The following is a 20051-nucleotide window of genomic DNA, read 5'->3' on the forward strand; positions in this document are numbered from 1 at the left end:
AAAAAAAAAAACCAAAACCAAAAATTAGCTGGGTGTGGTGGCCAGTGCCTGTAATCCCAGTTACTTGGGAGGCTGAGGCAGGAGAATTGCTTGAATCTGGGACCTGGGAGTTTCAGTGAGCAGGTGGGGGTTGCACAATGCCACTGCACTCCAGCCTGGGTGATAGAGTGAGACCCCATCTCAAAAAAAAATTAAAAAAAAGGAAAGAAAAACATTATCCAAAATCTAAATAAATGGAAGAGTTGATCATGTTCTTGTATTGAAACACTAAAAGTCATAAGAAAGATATAATGTACCTTCAGATTGATCTGTACATACTAACAAATTTCAGTCAAGTTTTGTGAATGTAGAAAGAAGCAGTGACAAGCTTCTTCCAAGATTTGTATAGAAGAGAAAAAGGCCATGGTAGCCAAGATATTGCTGAAGAGCAAGAGAGAAACTTATGAGGTATTTTCAATTATTATATAACTATAATAATTTAGACAGTATAATATTGGTAAAGGGATAGACAAATTGACCAATAAAACAAAACAGTGAGCCACAAATGAGATTCTATATTTGGAAACCTGGTTCACAAAAAGTCTAGCTTTGAAGATCAGTAGGGAAATATAAACTATTCAACATATGGTGTTAACACTATAGTTTTCTAGTTTTTAAAATGTATTACTACTCACACCATACCCAAAAACCAACATCAAATAGATTAAATACTTAAATGTAGAACTGCAAAACTAAAACGCAGATAAGGGAATGCTTTCTTGAGTAGGAAATGCAGGATACAAGCAGAAAAGGAAAGGTTATGAAGTTTAGCTGCTTTAGGATTAAGAACTCTGTTCATAAAAGGGCACCTTAAAGAAATTTTAAAAATCCACAAATTAGAGGAAGACATTTGTTACAAAAATAAAAAACAATAGATGAGTACAGATATTATCTACAAATTGTTAGTAGAAGACAATTAAATTTTTTTTTTTTTTTTTGAGAGACTCACTCTGTTGCCCAAGCTGGAAAGCAGTGGTGCAATCTCTACTCATTGCAGTTTCTGCCTACTGGGTTCAATAATTTTTGCATATTTTTTTAGTAGAGACAGGGTTTCACCATGTTGGCCAGGCTGTTCTCAAACTCCTGACCTAAGTGATCTGCCTGCCTCGGCCTCCCAAAGTGCTAGGATTACAGACATGAGCCACCACGCCTGGCCCAATTTTTAAAAATTGGTTAAAAAGAAGGCTGGGTGCTATGGCTCACACCTGTAATACCAAAACTTTGAGAGGCTAAGGAAGGAGGATTGCTTGAGCTCAGGAGTTTGAGACTAGCCTGGACATCATAGTGAGACCTTGTCTCCATAAAAAATTTAAAAATTAGCTGGGCATGTGGTATGTGCCTATAATACCAGCCTGTTGAGAGGCTGAGGCCAGAGGATCACTTGCACCCTGGAGGTTGAGGCTGCAGTGAGCTGTAATTGTTCCACTGCACTACAGCCTGGGCAATACAGTGAGACCCTGTCTCAAAAATAAATAAATAAATAAATAAATAAATAGGTACCTCATAGAACAGAAAATGCTAATTGTCAAGAAAATTAAGAAAATTAAGAAAAGGTGCTTCATCTCATTAGTAATCACATAATTGAAAATTAAAACTGTGAGGAGTTTTTATTTCACATTGACAAATTAATTAAAATTGTGGCCAGATCAAGTAGCTCACGCCTATAATCTCAGCACTTTAGGAAACCAAGGCGGGAGGACTGCTTGGGACCAGGAGTTCAAGACCAGCCCTGACAACATAGTGAGACTCCCCCCTACACAAAAAATTTTAAGAATTAACTGGTTGTGGTGATACCAATCTATACTCCTAGTTACTCAGGAAGCTGAGGTAGGAGGATCACTTGAGCCCAGGAGTTCAAGGTTATGGTGAGCCAAGATGGCACCACTGTACTCCAGCTTGGGCAACAAAGTGATATCTTGTCTCTAAAAATAAATACATTTAAATATCTTACAATATTAAGTGCTAGCCAGGATGTACAGCAATCATAATATTTATCTTTATACTCCCAGTAGGAGTGTAACATTGATACTTTGTACAACAGTTGGGAATTATCTAATAAATTTGAAATTTTTCATACTCCATGAATCAGTAATTTCTTTTCCTTCCTTCCTTCCTTCCTTCCTTCCTTCCTTCCTTCCTTCCTCCCTTCCTTCCTTCGATCTTCCTTCCTTTCTCTCTTTCTTTCTTTCTCTCTCTCTCTCTTTCTTTCTTTCTTTCTTTTCTTTCTTTCTTTCTTTCTTTCTTTTTCTCTTTCTTTCTTTCTTCTCCTTCCTCTCTCTCTCTCTCTATTTACATATTGTTGCAAAACATATACAACAATTATATATTTCAGGATGCAAATACATGAGGCAAAATTATAAAGAAAAGCAAGGGATAGAGAAAATTCGGGATAACGTTTAGCTCTGATTAAAGAAGGGTTAAAGAATTGTAGAAGGGTACACTGAAAGCTTGAAAGGGCATTATAATGTGTTTTTCTTAAAATGTTTGGTGATACACAGGTATTCATGATCTGTATTTCTTTTCTTTTCTTTTTTTTTTTGAGACGGAGTTTGGCTCTTGTTGCCCAGGCTGGAGCACAATCGCACGATCTCAGCTTACCACAACCTCTGCCTCCTGGGTTCAAGCGATTCTCTTGCCTCATCCTCCTGAGTAGCTGGGATTACAGGCATGTGCCACCACACCTGGCTAATTCTGTATTTTTAGTAGAGTCAGGGTTTCTCCATGTTTGTCAGGCTGGTCTCCAACTCCCAACCTCAAGTTATCTGCCGGCATCGGCCTTCCAAAGTGTTGGGATTATAGGCATGAGCCACCGCGCCCCGCCCTGTATTTCTTATGTATGTATTAGAAATTTTATTTTTTAGCTACTATCTTTTATAATTTTAAAGGAAGTAGTTTAACTTTCTAAACTATGTAATACAATTCAATAACACATCAAAAATATCTATTTACTTTTAAAATATTTTGATTTGTATATTTGAAGATATAAAATTGCAACAAATCATTTCAGAAGCTAACTTACGATGTTTTTTTAGGAAAGTTGGAAGATTAAAACAAAATGGGCTAACTACTCATCAAGAAAGATATTCTGTCTTCAAAGGCACTGGCTACTAACAGATAACATATTCAACTAACTGCTTTAAAAGCAAGACCATTAAAAAAACTAACAAAACAACAACAACAACAACAACAAAACAGGATAATCTAATGGCAGTAATCAGCCCACAGGGTGAATTCTCTCTTGTAAAAAAGCTCATCAATTGTTTCTTTGCTAATTCAAATGAATATTATTCCTGTAAAATGAACCAAAAAGTTGTATGAAACCTGAAATCCCAAAAGAGATCTATAATCTACAAGAATAAGTATGCAATTTTAATGGAAGGAAAAGGAGAGGACTGTTTTTATCTTTGCTTTTTTTCACATCTTAAAAGTAATCAACCTGTTGGCCAATTAACAATTCTTTTATATTATTATTGTCTGACCTAAAAATTGACACTTGATAAATTAGAAACTTGCAAAATTTTAAGATTAGTGACAAAATGACTATTGGCTATTGTTGACTATAATGTGAAACTTTTGTCCTTAATGAAATAAGGTAATAAATTATTATTAACATTTTTAGAAATAAGTATGTTTTACTGTTGTTCATTGAAGAGTATATATCATGACTATAAACATAAATATGCATTTAACCTTTATTCATTAAGTAGAACCAGAATTAGAAATGAGAGGATCTATTTTGTTGAAGGGCAGATTAATTACATTAAAATATTTATTTTATTTTATCATCAATATCTTAGAAAAAATGAAATGCTGAAGATTTATTCTGTTTTAAAGTTCAGCTTTAATAATACATGTCAATAAAATATGTATTTGCATTTCAATTCAGTTCACATAGTAATTCAAACTTTGTCTGTTTTGTTAAATTAGCGCACTTACATATCAGAAAGAAATAGTTTAAATGAGCAATATTTTATTTATTCAATAATTTGTTTCATTGCCCCTGACTTTGGTTATAGACAAGAGGTTAATTTTGTTAATTTTCCTTCTAAAATGTCATAATGTGTTATACTAAAGAGTTTACAGAGTAGATGCAAAAAAGGAAATTGTATATTTAAATATTTGATTTCCCAGTATATCAAATTAGTAATTTGGCAATCTAAACCTATTAGAAATATAAATTTCCATACACAAATCAGTGTAAATTTGGCTCCCCACTCTTTAGGAAAGGTTGATGCTAGATTTTATGTTATATGTCATTTACAATGTTATCTCACTCGGAATAAAGTGAGAAAATTCAGGTTAAAATTTTTGACACATTTTAAAAATAGGAATATAGAAGGAATATTATCAAAACACACAATATATAATCCCTTATTTACACAATACAATTTGGACAAGACGTTCAATGAAATAAGGATGAGACTGTCATTTGTGTGACTTTTACAAATGAATGAAATTTATTCCTTTTATCATTACAGTCTTTTTCATTCTAATGAGTCCAAGTCTCTCAATGTTATTTTATGCTATGTATATTCAGTTTGAGGATATATAATTTTATTGTAAAATTCTTGGGCTAGAAATAAATTTAAGATTTTTATATAAAAAATCTTATAGTATAACCCTCTAATTTAACTGCTCAGGAATTTTAAACCTACCTATATAATGTATCTTACTGTAAATCATACAGCTAATCTTGGTCTCTCAATTCTTACTGTTGGTGAATAGCTGAAAATACCCTTTAACTTCTCAATGCATTCCTTCTAGTCTTTCTTAGATTTATAGTAATCCTCCTAGTTCGTGGCTAAGTGATTAGAGAACCAATTCTGTTACAATTTTATGTAAACTGAGAACTAACAGGATGGAAGCAGAAACTTGGGAAGCATTAATGTGAACAATATTAGATGCATGCTAGAGACTTTTTCCTAAATTTCTTCTAAAAATTTTCGCTTAGTTCTAGATAGCGAAAGTGTCAAAACAGTAAGACGTAACTAAAATTTGTACATTTATGCTGTTTTGCCCTGTATTAAATTGCTCTTCAGCAGAATTTTTAATATCAAAAATATTCTAATAGTTTTGCTATTATTAATAAATGATTTATTAATATTAGTTATCTTTTATTTTTTGGAGACTGAGTCTTGCTCTGTCACTGAGGCTGGAGTTCAATGGTGCAATCTTGGCTCACTGCAACCTCCACCTCCTGGGTTCAAGTGATTCTCCTGCCTCAGCCTCCCAAGTAGCTGGGATTACAGGGACCCGCCACCACACCCAGCTAATTTTTATATTTTAGTAGAGGTGGGGTTTCACCATGTTGGTCAGGCTGGTCTGAAACTCCCGAACTCAGGTGATTCACCTGCCTCAGCCTCCCAAAGTGTTAGGATTACAGGTATGAGCCACCGTGCCTGAATGAAGCTATTTTTGGTTGGCACAAAGAGGTATTTCCCAATTTTATACATACATATTTATTTAATAATAAATGTACTCTTTTGAATAGCTTTTATTCAAGTAATATTTTTGTTCTGCTTACAAAAATAATATATATTTATTACAGGAAATTCAAAAAATGAAGAATAAAGACTATTAGACTACTTATATTCCCATTCTTTTGTGTACCTTTTGTGTCTTTTTTTCTAAGCCCATAATATACTACCAATTCTCTTTCCTTTCTCTATATAAGTGCACATGCACACAACATGTAATGTATGTAGTTCTGTACCCTGCTCTTTCACTTAACCTAACACTCTGATGTCAAAGTGATTTTTTTTTCTACAGTCAGAAATTCCTTCTTTTTATAGGGAATACCTCAAAAGCACTGGAAAAATAAAAGAGCATCATAGGAGACAATAATAGCTTCCTAGGAAATATCATTTTACACTGACCTTTCCCATTTAATAAGATTACTTTTTAGTATTTGAATTGTAAAGAGGTTATGATAAACACTAAAACTAAATATTGCCTGTTTCAGTCATAAAAAATATAAAGACAACAAAACCGTATGTTTAATAAAAATCATATAGTAGCTAGCTTGCCTAGAAGCTGTGATATATACTTTAAGAAAATAAATATTTTAAAATTCACAGATGCTGCAAAGCCCCGGTCAAACATAAATTACAATCTGTTTTTATGTAACAGTAAAAATTTCAAAAGACTCTTACCAACTCTCAATTTGTATCACAGATACACTTTCTGTCTCTGCTCGTAGAATGTAAACCACATTTATTTCTATATCTGTGTATATTTTAAAATAAATTACCCCAGAAAACAAAATGTTGGATATACTGTGTTCAACTGCAATCCAACAGAGAAAGCAAAACCTTATATTTCCTCCAAAAATCCTGTAGTATATTTGGTGATAATTTTGTAATAATTATAGAATTTGAATGCAGCATCCATTTATTTGCAAAAGTATAAGCAATATTATAATTATCAGATGACTCAATACATTTCGTAAATGATTCTCCAATATTATTATAACAATTCGCCTTTTCTTGTTTGTGTTCAGTACTATCAAATACAGAAAGAACTCTACTTACCATTCTGGAAAAGATGAAATTTTTCATTGTGCCATAAATACCCTGAAAAGTAAAGAAAATATTATTATTTGTTATACCTCCATCCACAGGGATCCTAACTGCCAAATGTAATGCATCAGCAGCAAAACAAAAATAAAGTAAATCTATAGCAGAAAACACAAATCAGTGTTCTAAGAATTCTTGAATATATATGACTATGGACAGAGCTACCACAGGATTAAGCAATTGTTTTGATAAGTTTATTCCTTTCAAATACAGGAATAAACTGTTTTCCGCAAAAGAAATGTAGAATTAGGAGAAAATTGTCAATATATATACATTTTTTTACTCAGCCCTTTAGCTCACTTGAATTTTTTTTATTGATAGAGATGAGACAGCTATATCTAAAACTCTTTAAGGGAATATATGCTTTTCTCACATCTAATAATTAATGCTATTAATATTGATCAGTTTTTTTTAAGTATAATAAACCTAACTGGAGAAAAATACACTGAGTTCATATCCCTCTGTCAAAACTATACAATGGCTAAGGAGATTTTAATAGATAACATATATATGAAGGAGATTTGCTTGAATTTTATCAATAAAATATTTCAGACCTTTAGAAATGTTTTCTAGTGAAGTAATTTTGAATAAACATTATGATGTGTTAAGATATCTTTGGAATAATTATTCCCAAGAAATATATTGTTTCTGTAAATGAAAACTAGCTAAAATTTCAAACTTCTAATGTTTCCCAAATTAAAACACTAATGTTTAAATGTTAAAAACTAGCTAAAATTTCAAACACTAATGTTTCCAAATTAAAAGGTTGTTTGCTGTTGTTGTTGTTGAAGAATAAAATTGGGATTTGAAGGATGTCCTACTTAGATTTTCACATAGAAAATATCTTCTTATTTAGACAATTTTTCTCTTTAAAAGAATACTAAAGTCAGTCAAATTCTGTAATGATTCAGGAATTGTCTCTATGACAGTAGTTTAAGGAAATTATTAGTTTGTATCTAATTATAAATATTAATAATGTCTTTCAAAATTTTGTGTGTATTGATTTTTAATGCAAGCTTTTAATGGAAACAAAATTTAAACATAGAAATATGTTATTGTACATGGTACTTATTCCTAAAGAATTATCAATATGATTTTTGATATTTTAACTCATATCAATCTGCTAAAAAAAAGTATTTTTAAGCACCAGCTCCTGAAGAGGGCAGCACGTTCTAGATATTATTTGAATTCTAAGCTCAAATGTGACAGCTTTGACTTTAGTATACTTTTTTTGAGAACTAGAGGGGAAAAAAATGGATATGTTTTATAGATGTCTGTTCTCATGATATAATAAACCAGCAGAAAGCCTAGGCAGTTGCAGGCCAAGGTCAAAACTGTATTTGATTATTAAAAGAGAACATTCAAATTAGACACCTAAAGCAATGTATTTAGAAAAGAAACAACAAAATACTAGTAAGGAGATGTTCCATGAGGAATGCATTTTATCTTGATACTGTAGGTAACTTCTTCTATTGGCAGTGCATTGACTGTCGAAACTACTAAAGGGGTTAAATTTAATGATCTCACTTCTTGCACATTTCATCTCAATTGCTATGGCAACATTCAGTTGCCTCAGCAGCAATGCACACTTTAATCAGATATTTCCTCCTCATTTCTCTATGAGCCAAACTGTGTAGTCAAATTTACAACCAAGTCCTGATGAATCTGATAACACCTCTTACAATTTAATGGACAACTTGCCTCCACCCACACATATAAATGTTTTCAGAGAGGCTTATAACTATTGGACAAGTATAAGACTTGATAAGAATATATGTTTGGAATTTCTTACTTCACTGATTGAAAAAAAAAAATTTTTTTTTTTTTTTTTTTTTTTTTTATTTCCTCTACCATTTCTTTTTTTAGGAGTTTTTCACCAATTTGAAACTCACTGCAGCCAGTCACTACCTTGGGGTCCCCTATCCTCACAGGAGAGTGCATGAGTAAAAGAAACAACCTCCAGTGTTCAAATGTCAATTTTCATCAAGTCTATTGAATTATTTACCTTTTATCTGAACATATTTGGGATTGGCACGTCAAAGAGCCATTTTCTATTGCTTGAATACAGGTCAGAGAAGGAAGGAAAATAAAGATAAAGCAAAATCTGATAGAGCAGGAAAACTGTAGAATATTATACTTAAACAGATGTCCAAGTATGAAGGAAATTTGGTCAAACTTCAGTAATACAGCAATTTTAATGAGAAGTAAAAGCATGATGCGTTAAATTATTGATGACACTTTGGTGAATATTAAACATCTATATTGTTGAACAAATCATCACTTAAGTATTTTGTAAAAGACTAGACAAATCTTTTGTGGGCATATAAGGAATATTCAAACCGTCCTGAAATCTGATTTAAAATATTAGTTAATTATAATTTCATAAATGTTTTGAATTTTGCAAATAGTGACTACATTTTAATTTGACACTGTGTAATAAAAATTTTTAAAACTCTGATTAAGAAGCAAAGTGATCTAAGATCTTTCTCACAGTTTTAATGGCTGCTAAAATTTGTATTTAGATACCAATCATTTTTATCCTGAAGTTGTGATATTTCTCTGGTGAGAAGTTTTACTCCAGTAGGTGACAGTAATATTTCAGCATGCTATTTCAATCACCACTTAGTAGCATCTAGTAATATTTTCATTAAAAGGCAATGAAAAAGATGCTTTCTGTAGCTGGATTTATCACTGTGATGTTTAAACACCAAATTCTAGATTATGTCTTATGTATTATAGGTGACTAATTACAAGCAATGAAATCTAACCAAACCTTGAAAAGATTATTTAAAGTACAGGTCTTATATATTTTTAACTATAATTGAGGCTAGTATTAGCAGACTGTGTTCAAAATGTGGTTATTGAAAAGCCAACTTCTTATTAATGTTACAGTTTAGAAGCCCTGTAACCTTAGGAGTAGCTGAAGGAATAAGAGAAGTTTAATTTTAAAAATATATATGCATATAAAGGAAGCATGGAACCTATCTTCACATTTGAAGGTCTTTATCTAATGGATACAGTAAATGTCTTAGAAAACTAAGACAAATGGTAGAAGTTCCTGAGAATTGGATTCCAGTTCCATATTTAAAAAACTTAAAGCAATTAGAATAGCTTAAACAATGACACAAGCCATGAAGCAGCAATTCCTTTGTGTAGGCATATTCCATGAAATGTTAGCATATGAACACTTCATTTTCTGTTCTTAAATTCTAAGACAACATTGTAGAAAATGTGATCGAACCACGCCACAGATTTAGATCTAGGAATTACGATGAGTCACTTCTTAATGAATTTTTCAAAGACCAGCGCTTTATGTCAGTATGGAAACCTAGCAATGAACTGCAAACAGCATATTCAGCAGCAAGTGTGCAAATCCTGCTCTGGAGAAACAGACTAAATGAGAAAAACAAACAGGTCTTAGTGATGAGTTATCTAAAACCTCCAAGAAGACATATAAATCGACCCTAAATGGCATTCATTCAAGCACCTCAGGTGATGCCAGGGAGTGAGTAGAGGTGAGGAATGAGTTCCCCTTTCAGTCTTGACTTGGCTCTTGTACCTAAAACTGGGGTGCTGCCAGACAACACTTATGCTGTGGCCTATGTGAGATTGTTCTCTGGATGAAGGGAAGATTTTGGCACCATCCTCAAACTCTATGTTCACTTAAGAAATAATAATTGCTCAATTAAGGGCCCAGAGCTTTTCTTCTGTATCCAGAGAAATTAAAAGTTGAAGACAAAATTGCACTTCATGTGGGAAAGCTCATCTTCTGCAAGAATGCTGAGTAAGATAAAGGAACCTGGTAACCACTTTGAAGGTTATAAATATAAAGTAATTGCTGATTCTTGAATCAAAGTAATGTGCATTTTTCATGTAACATTAGATCTTGTAAAGTTCTAGTTTATGTTCCTTGGAAATAGTGTTTTTACTTAGTTTGGGTTTGAAGTTTCCCTGGGTGACCCCACTCCTGAATCACATTGAAGGAACCAAGGGGCTCACTAATGGTCTTGAATAGTATCTAACCTTACCATACTCCAGTGCTGCTGCTTGCAGCTTGAGCTCTTTCAAATATTGGCTGTCTGCCTAAGCATCTGTTTCTACCTAAAGAGTTGATAGAGTAGTTTTCCAACAAGAAAAGTTAACTTTTGATAAAATAAAAACTTCAGCTGAATTAACTATAAAGTAGTTTAACTGAGCAATGAACGATTCGTGAATTGGGCAGCCCCCAGATTCACAGCAGATTCACTGAGACTCCAGCATAGCCACATGGTGGAAGAAGATTTATAGACAAAAAATAAAAATGATGTACAGAAATTGGCAGTGAGACACAGAAACAGCTGGATTGATTACAGGTTGGTGTTTACCTTATTTGAACACAGTTTGAACACTTAGCAGTCTAGGAGTGGTTGAAGTTTGGCCACTGTGATTGGCCAAGACGCAGTTATTGTTACAGGTGCATACTTCTAAGTTAGGTTTTCAATTTTGTCTGACTATTAATCTAGGTTACAGTTCATCCACAAGGACTCAGATATAGAAGTAGAGTCCCTCTCAGGCCATATTTAGTTTGCTTTAACACTTTTATTTTTACTATTAATATGAGATGTTATTATACTTCATTAAGTATTTTATTTCCTCTGCCCCTCCAGACCTTTTTAAATCAAATGTTTACATTAACTTAGGTTGGTTAAAATTCCTACTGCTGGCCAGGCATAGTGGCTCATGCCTATAGTCTCAGCACTTTGGGAGGCTGAGGCGGGTGGATCACCTGAGGTCAGAAGTTTGAGACCATCCTGACCAACATGGTGAAACCCCATCTCTACTAAATACAAAAAAAAATTAGCTGGGCTTGATGGTGCACGCCTGCAGTCCCAGCTACTTGGGAGGCTGAGGCAGGAGAATTGCTTGAACCTGGGAGGTGGAGGTTGCAGTGAGCCAAGATTACGCCATTGCACTCCAGCCTGGGCAACAAAAGCAAAACTCTCTCTCAAAAAAAAAAAAAAAAAAAGCCCAACAACAACAAGATTCCTCCTGCTGAGGTTTGCTAGCAAATGGTCATGAAGCTTCTTTCCAAATGCTCACTCACAAAGGCTTTTACTAGCCAATCCATTTGGTTGGCTTTATTCCAACACAGTCTCTGGTGATAGCAAACATTAGCTACAGAGAAACAGAAACTTCCATGGCACCCCGGAGGAACTTTTTGATCCAAAAGACACTCCTAGTAAACCAAAGCGTCACTACAGCTTCATGAACGTTTCCTTATGTCATGAGTAACAGTAGGAGGAAAGGGTGGCTGCATTTCTACAATGGTTGTCATGTGTGTAAACTGAGTTCCCAACTGGAGATCAAAGAGTGTCTTCAATCAACAAGTATTTATTTAGTGCCTATCATGTCTAAAATTTAAGGAGTTGGAAAAGGACAAATAGGAGCTATTTTAAATTTCTGTTTTTTTGTTAATGAATGGAGAAAGACATATTGCTGGCCTTTAAAAATATCACAATTATCTATAGAAGGGAAAATTAACATGAAACAATTAAAACACAACATCTCTTTGTCATGCCCCTAACAATTAAAATAGTTCATCTGTTTCATACTACAAAAGGTTTTAATATATTTTAACAGTATTATTTCCATTAAGTATTCTAACGAAAAAGCACAAATTTTGTGGCTTTATTCAGTATGTTCCTGCACCCTCACATCTACTCACTTGTCCCTCTTGCCTATGGAACTTAAGACATCTCTACAGAATATATGATAGCTCTGATTGGGAACTGACAGAGTGGGGAAAGTCTTGTATTCTTGTTTTACTGAGGCCAATGCAACAATATCAGGTAAATAATAATAAGAGTTAAGAAAATGCATATTCAATGAATAATGAATGAATGGCAAATAAAAGAAGAATGGAATTGGGGTTGTCCTAAGTACAAGAAGTATTCAACAAGATTAGTGTAGTTGGGAATAGCCTTAGTTTCATGAAAGATATGGGACTTTTCACTGGTCTTCAAGAATGGATGAGAGTTAGAGATAGTAGATGTAAGGAAATAAGATATTTCCAGTGAAGTTAAGAGCATGAGCAAAGGAATTGCTTTAGATGCAGAGAAATCAATGAAAAAATTTAATTCTTCTTGATAAGACTGGATTGTATGATGGGTTAGCGATTTTGTTTGGTTTAGATTAAAGGATATTATAAAGAAATGTTTCTCAAACTCAAACTTGCATACCTGGGGATCTTGTTAAAATGAAGAACCTAATTTAATCGGTCTGGACTGAGGTGTGAGATTATCTATTTCTATCAAGTTCCCAGATGATGTTTGTGCTGATGCCATACTGTGAATTGCAGGACTGTCGAAGATCCTTAAAGCTAGATAGGGTCATTTGGGCTTGATATAGCAGGCATTCAAAAACTACTCTATGTCCTCTAGCAGTTACAGCATGATGAAAACTGCACTTTAGGGAGATTAGTGTGTCAACCTCATGAAAAGTATGCTAAAGAAGAGAGAGTGTGGAATAGGAAAACCACCTGGGAGCCTGTCTACACTTTCTCTGCGTATTTCATAGATTTGGTGCTCAATTATCTGTTGATTGATTAGTTTGTGTGGATATGGTCAATTCAAAGGCAGTTTCTCAGTAAAATAATTGTAGTCTCAGTGACTTTTTGAAAACAAGTCAAGTTTAGGTAAAACACATGGGGAATCCATGAATGTTCTTTCCCTCTTCTCCATCTGGAAAAATTGTATTCATTCTTTAAAAGACTTGAAATGTTAACTCTTTTGTTCTTATCATAGTATAAAATTATAATTATGTCTTTATATGTATCTCTCACATATATAATAATGATAATGATATTAGCAATAATACCAAACTACTGCTTTGAGTGCTTATTAGTAGTGCCATGCAAACTGCTAAAGAATTTTTATAACGAAATCTTTATTCCAATGCTGTGACAAATACTACAATTAATCATCCACACATATCCACAAATAAAAAATAGATTTAAAGATATATTTAGGGTTAGGGTTAGATATATATGTCTTGTGTGACCTAACATTTTAACATTGTGTTGGATATGTATCAGTGAATATATTTATTCTGAGAATCAACACAATGTGTTCTAAGAATCACAAATTTCTTAGTTTAGCTTCTATTTTTGCCTGGTATTTTCACCTTTGTTCCTTATCTCCAATAATTATAACAATGGCTAACAATTAGTGTTTCTTATCCCTCAGGTACAAATTTAAGCAATTAGCATGAGTTGTCTCATTTAATCTTCATAATAATTTGGGTGTTATTACCCCTATTTTATATGTGAAGAAAAAGAGTCACAAAGAGATTCATTTGTCTACATTTCCAAAGCTACAAAGCAAGAAAGTTGGACTTGGAATCTACCACTACTTTCCTTCCACTGTGGGAAAGAAAAAAAGAAAGGGGGGGGGAGGGAGGGAAAAGAGAGAGAGAGAAAGAAAAAAGAAAGAAAAAGAAAAAAAGAGAGAAAGAAAGAAGAGAGAGAAAGAGAGAAAAAAAGAAAAAGAGAGAAAGAAAAAGAAAGAAAAGAAAAGGAAGGAAGAAGAAAGGAAAGAAAGAAAGAGAAAAGAGAAAGAAGAAAGGAAGGGAGAGAGGAAGGGAGGAAGGAAGGAAAGAAGGCAGGAAGGGCCAGCTATGGTGGCTCATGCCTGTAGGGGAGGGTGAACCAGGTGTGGCAGCTCATGCCTGTAATCCCAGCACTTTGGGAGGCCAAATTGAGCAGATCACGAGGTCAGGAGTTCAAGACCAGCCTGGCCAAGTTGGTGAAACCTCACCTCTACTAAAAGTACAAAAATGAGCCAGGTGTGGTGATGTATGCCTATAATCCCAGCTACTCGGGAGGCTGAGACAGAGAATTGCTTGAACCTGGAAGGCAGAGTTTGCAGTGATCTGAGATTGTACCACTGCACTCTAGCCTGGGCGAAAGAGTGAGACTCCATCAAAAAAAAAAAAAAAAAAAAAAAAAAAAAAAAAAAAAAAAAGAAGAAGAAGGAAGGAGGGAGGGAGGGAGAAATGGAGAAAGGGAGTTCATTAAGTCCAAAAAGGCTTATTGTCACTTTTTGGCTTCTATCAGCATACCACCATGCCAGATCAGGAGGAAGTCCCTGCTCGCTGGCAGATGTGTAGTCATGGGGTAAAATCTTTTCTATGATGGGCTCCACCCCCTTGTCTTCTCTTCAGTGACACTCCAAATCCCTTAGATCACAACTCAATTTCACAATAGAATAAAGAATATTTCCCCAAAATATGCACCATCATATATTCCAAAAAGATAGTCTCCTTTAAACATTTTCCCTTTAGGGAAAGACATTCAGGTTCTGGGATTCCTTGCTGGTATTAGAAGTAATAATGACAATCTTCCAGATATTTGAAGTGTTAGATATGATAGAAAGAGTTATTTGCCTGATCAACTAAAAAATGGATCAAAACCAAATAGAATATTTTATTATACTTCATGAGTTTATATTCTAATATAAATTTTTAATACTTAAATTCTAAAATGACAAACTGGATATTCTAATATCACAATTTCTGAAATTATGTACTTTTGTAATTTGTTTTAAAGAATATTATTCTATTTCTCACCAATATACTTTTGGGCAAATAAATCTTTGATAGTATATTCAACCCTCACTCCATAAATGTACTTGATGCTCTAACTTTACCTGTGTGGTTTGGCTCTGTGTCCCCACCCAAATCTCATCTTGTAGCTCTCAGAATTCGCACATGTTGCTAGGGGGACCTGGTGTGGGATGACTGAATCATGGGAGCCGGTATTTCCCATGCTGTTCTCATGATAGTGAATGGGTCTCTCGAGATCTGATTATTTTAAAAACAGGAGTTTCTCTGCACAAGCTCTCTCTCTGCCTGCCACCATCCACATAAGATGTGACTTGCTCCTCCGTGCCTCCTGCCATGGTTGTGAGGCCTCCCCAGCCTTGTGGAACTGTGAATCCGGTTAAACCTCATTCCTCTGTAAATTGCCCACTCTCGGGTATGTCTTTATCGGCAGTGTGAAATTGGACTAATACACACACCTAGACATTGATGACATGAATTGATACAGTGATGTTTTCAGTACCATTCTAGCACATTTTTCAAGCATAGTCTGCATAGCCTGCTCTTGTTGGAATTCACTACAAGTTTACACAGCCAGGAAATGATGTAATCTATTATTTGCTGTACTATTTTAAAATAGTTGTATTATAGCAATGTAAGTAATATAAAAATGTTACCTGTCCATATATTATTTCTACTAAATTTTCTTTCTCTAGGGAAGTATCATTTTTTGCTTAAATAACATTTGTTGCTTAATACCTACTGTAGCTATTTGGCTTCTTAATACTAAAGGAAGTACTTTAAAAGGCCTTTAATATAAGACAAAAAAAATAGAAAACCAGCTAGACACAGTGGCTCATGACTGTATCCCAGCAACGTGACAAAACCCTGTGTCTACAAAATATACAAAAATTAGCCAGATCTGGCGGCATGCACCTGCAGTCCCAGCTACTCAGGAGGCTAAGGTGGGAAGATCCACCTGAGCCCAAGGAAGTCAAGGAGGCTGCAGTGAGCTGTGATCATGCTACTGCACTCCAAACTGGGCAACAGAATGAGACTCTGTCTCAAAAAAAGAAGGAAAGAAACAGAAAACCATTACTAAATTATCAGTACCAAATGTCTAAGAGATCATAATTGTTTTCATTGGAACTGTCATAAAGTATACTGCCTTTTTTCTTTCATTGTTATAATGCTGTAATCTTAGAGTGGAGATGTTTGGGAAAGCCCTCTGCTTTCTATACCTCAGATTGTGTCTTAATCTATTTGGGCTGCTATAACAAAATATCATCAAATGGGTGGCTTATAAACAAGAGAAATGTATTTTTCACAGTTCTGGAGGCAGGGAAGTCCAAGATCAAGTGCCTGCACATTCAGTGTCTGGGGAGGCCCTTCCTCTTGGACTTCCTCATAGAGATAGCTTCCTTCTCACTTTAAAGTCACATGGTGGAAGGGGCGAGGGATCTCTCTCTTTATAAGACCACAACGCCCATTCATTAAGGCTCCACCCTTATGACCTAATCACCTCCCAAAGGTCTCAGCTATTAATCATCACTTTTAAGGTGAAGATTTTAACATATGAATTTTGGGGGGAACATAAACATTCAGACCATAGGAAACTGTATTATAAAACTTTATAGTGCCACTGCACTCCTGCCTGGCAATATAGCAAGACTCCATCTCAAAAAAAAAGAAAAATTATAAAATGTAAAAGACTTGGCTGGGCGCAGTGGCTCACGCCTATAATCCCAGCACTTTGGGAGGCCAAGGCGGGCGGGTCACCTGAGGTCGGGAGTTGGAGATCAGCCTGTCCAACATGGAGAAACTCCGCCTTTACTAAAAATACAAAATTTTTGAGGCATCGCAGTGCATGCTTGTAATCCCAGCTACTCAGGAGGCTGAGGCAGAAGAATTGCTTGAACCCAGGAGGTAGAGGTTGTGGTGAGCTGAGATCGTGCCATTGCACTTTAGCCTGGACGACAAGAGTGAAACTCCGTCTCAAAAAAAAAAAAAAAAAAAAAAAAGACACTTCTCTAAACTAACCTGAAAACTATTCCAGGATTATGTCAACAATTCATGGAAGGTATTTAATTTGAATAAAATTTTTTTTTCTTATTTTGAAACAATCTTAAATCACAAAACTGTTGCAATGGCTAATAACATCTTTTCAGAATTATTTGAGAGTAATTTGCCAACATGATACCTATTATTCCCAAATACTTTAACATATTTTTTCTACAATGATGTTTTTCTTTATAACTGAAATACAACCAACAAAATCCGAAAGTTAATACTACTGATGTGTCATTATAATCCTCAGATCCCATTCAAACTTTGCCGCTGAGCTTAATGTCTTTTACAGCAAAAGGATCCATTCCAGAATCAAGCATTGAATTTAATTATTATGCATTTTCAGTCTTTTGAGCTAAAACATTTCCTTAATTTTTCCATGACTTTCATGAATGTGACAGTTTTGAAGATTTCGAGTTAGTTGTTTTGTAAGATGCTCCTTGTTTTAGGTTTCTCTTCTGTTTTCTCATTATTAGATTCAGGTTTCCTCTTTTTGGTGGAAAAATCACAAAAGTGATGCTATGTTCATTTCATAGCAACCTATCATGTGGCACATTACTCATGATGTGAATATTAAACTTATGATTAAGATGATCACTGTGTAATCACTCTTTTCCCCCTTTTTATAAGTATATTGCAGGGAAGTATATTAACTTTATTTATGTCAAAATGGACTCATGGATATTCCTTTACCCAATAGGTTATAATCTGCTGTTATTATTATTATTCACTTTGATTGTCAAATTGTCTCAGAGACAGTCAGTGTGAGCCTCTTCAGTCTGACCTCTCTCTTTGACATGTGCCTGGCATTGTTTTAATACTTCCATATTTCAGCACAGTAATATATTCCAGGCTCATTTTGTATTTTTCATGTCCAGCCCTGGAATCAGATATTTGTCTAAGGAGTCTTAATTTCTTTTAGATGAGAACATTATTGAGAAACCATTGTTTTGGGGCTGTCATCATTCTCAGGATCCAGAACAAAGGAGATATATGTATATTAAAATCCATCTATCCATCCACATGTTACATTGATATTTATTTCCATATGTATCTATATCTATGAAATGCTGCTTTCTTCATTTCTAAACCAGTACCACAGGGTCCAGTGTAGTTTCTCTCTCTTGACATTTGTAACAACTTTCTCTGACAATGAAAAATCTGTCTCCTGTTATTTTTAATATGTTGACCTTTTGATCAACCATCCTATGTGTAACCAGTATCCTATTGCTGTTAAACATCTGACCCTTCCCATTCAGATGTCCTGCTCACCCTATTTGAGCTCTGACACTATTTAGGCTACTGAGGCTTTCCTCTCCCACATCACCTAGAGATTTCCACCTTACTGGTCCCAACTTCATAGGTTTAGGTGAATGGAAGGATAGAAAAAGAAGAGAATGAGAAGAAACTGAGATACTTTTGTAAGTGCTTGTCTGCTATGTAGATTCTAATACTATTGCATATCACATATTTAATTGAAAATTTTTCTTTTTATTTGAGAAACTAAAAACAAAATAATTCTAACTAACTACGCTTCATGTATTTGACAAATATTTATTGAGTGCCTACTCTGTGACAGTATAATAAATTTTAGTAAAAGCTAAATTAACTGCAGTTCTCAATTAATCAATATATTTTACTTACTGGCTTATTTTTTCAGGGAAATTGGCCACTTATAAGCAACTACATTCAGACTGAAAATGTATTCAAAACAGGGTCAGGCATGAAGTCAGTATGAATTTTACTTTAATTCCCATACTTATATATTACCTTACATAATGAGACATGACATTCAACATTATGAACCTAAAAAAGACTATGAAACTCACTATTGAACTATTGGTGTGCTAACTACAGACATTTAAGGAATCTTTCCAACAACAAAGGTAGTTTTATTCAATTAACCATAAAATTATATTCCCAAAGCATCTAATTTCTAGTTTATTTATTCATTTAATAAGTATTTGTAATACATCAATATATTGCAGGCACTGTTCAAGAAAATAAAGATCTCTCAAAGTTCCTGTTCTGATGGAGCTTACCATCTAGTAACGAAAAAAGACAATCAACAGGCAATATGTGGTATGCCAGGTTATTAATGATACTAGGAAGGAAAATGAAGAAAAGTAAGAGAACAGAGTATGAGCCAGTAGAAGTAATGGTAGGTGCACTGTCTTCAATGGTTAGTTTCAGTTTTTTATGTCATCAGTTTATCGTTTATCCGGTAAGAGTGCCTTAGGATGAGAAATATATTAGTCTCATATTTGTTTGCTGTTTTTATTTCATATGTTTGGGTCAAATATGTAGCAAACTCCTAGCTGTCTAAATTATTTTGTAAGGACTGGAAAGATAGCAATCAAAATGGCAAATTGGGGAAGGTAGAAGGGAAAAAAAGAGTGAACACCATCTCTACTAAAAATACAAAAATTAGCCAAGTATGGTGGCACATGCCAGTAATCCCAGTTACTTGGGAGGCTGAGGCAGGAGGATCACTTGAACCCAGGAGGTGGAGGTTGCAGTGAGCTGAGCTCATACCACTGTACCCCAGCCTGGGTGACAGAGCAAGACTCCATCTCAAAAATAAATAAATAAATAAATAAATAAATAAAGCAAATGAATGGAAAATGAAGAGACTGAGATAGACAAAAAAAACCTATCATTCATTAGCCACTTTTCAGATAAATATGTTTATGTTTCACTAACTCGCTCAAATAGTGACTCATTAATAATTTAAATTGCAGATATGGCCTACTCTTCTATTATTTTCTTTTTTTTCTTTTTTCTTTTCTTCTT

General features: G+C 34.3%; 1 protein-coding gene across 46 annotated transcripts in view; it reads right to left on the minus strand.

The window, feature by feature from the left end:
- The window catches only part of ADGRL2 (adhesion G protein-coupled receptor L2), a 416957-nt gene that overhangs the window by 222785 nt on the left and 174121 nt on the right, over nt 1–20051 (minus strand). For all 46 annotated transcript variants that reach the window (XM_037739295.1, XM_037739294.1, XM_037739348.1 and 43 more), the window contains one exon: nt 6570–6611. The gene's annotated coding sequence lies outside the window, so the exon portion shown is untranslated. Of the gene's footprint in view, nt 1–6569; nt 6612–20051 lie in introns of those variants that run through there.

This window comes from Cebus imitator, unplaced genomic scaffold (assembly GCF_001604975.1).
Source record: "Cebus imitator isolate Cc_AM_T3 unplaced genomic scaffold, Cebus_imitator-1.0 Scaffold3, whole genome shotgun sequence".
NCBI classification, from domain to species: Eukaryota; Metazoa; Chordata; class Mammalia; order Primates; family Cebidae; genus Cebus; species Cebus imitator.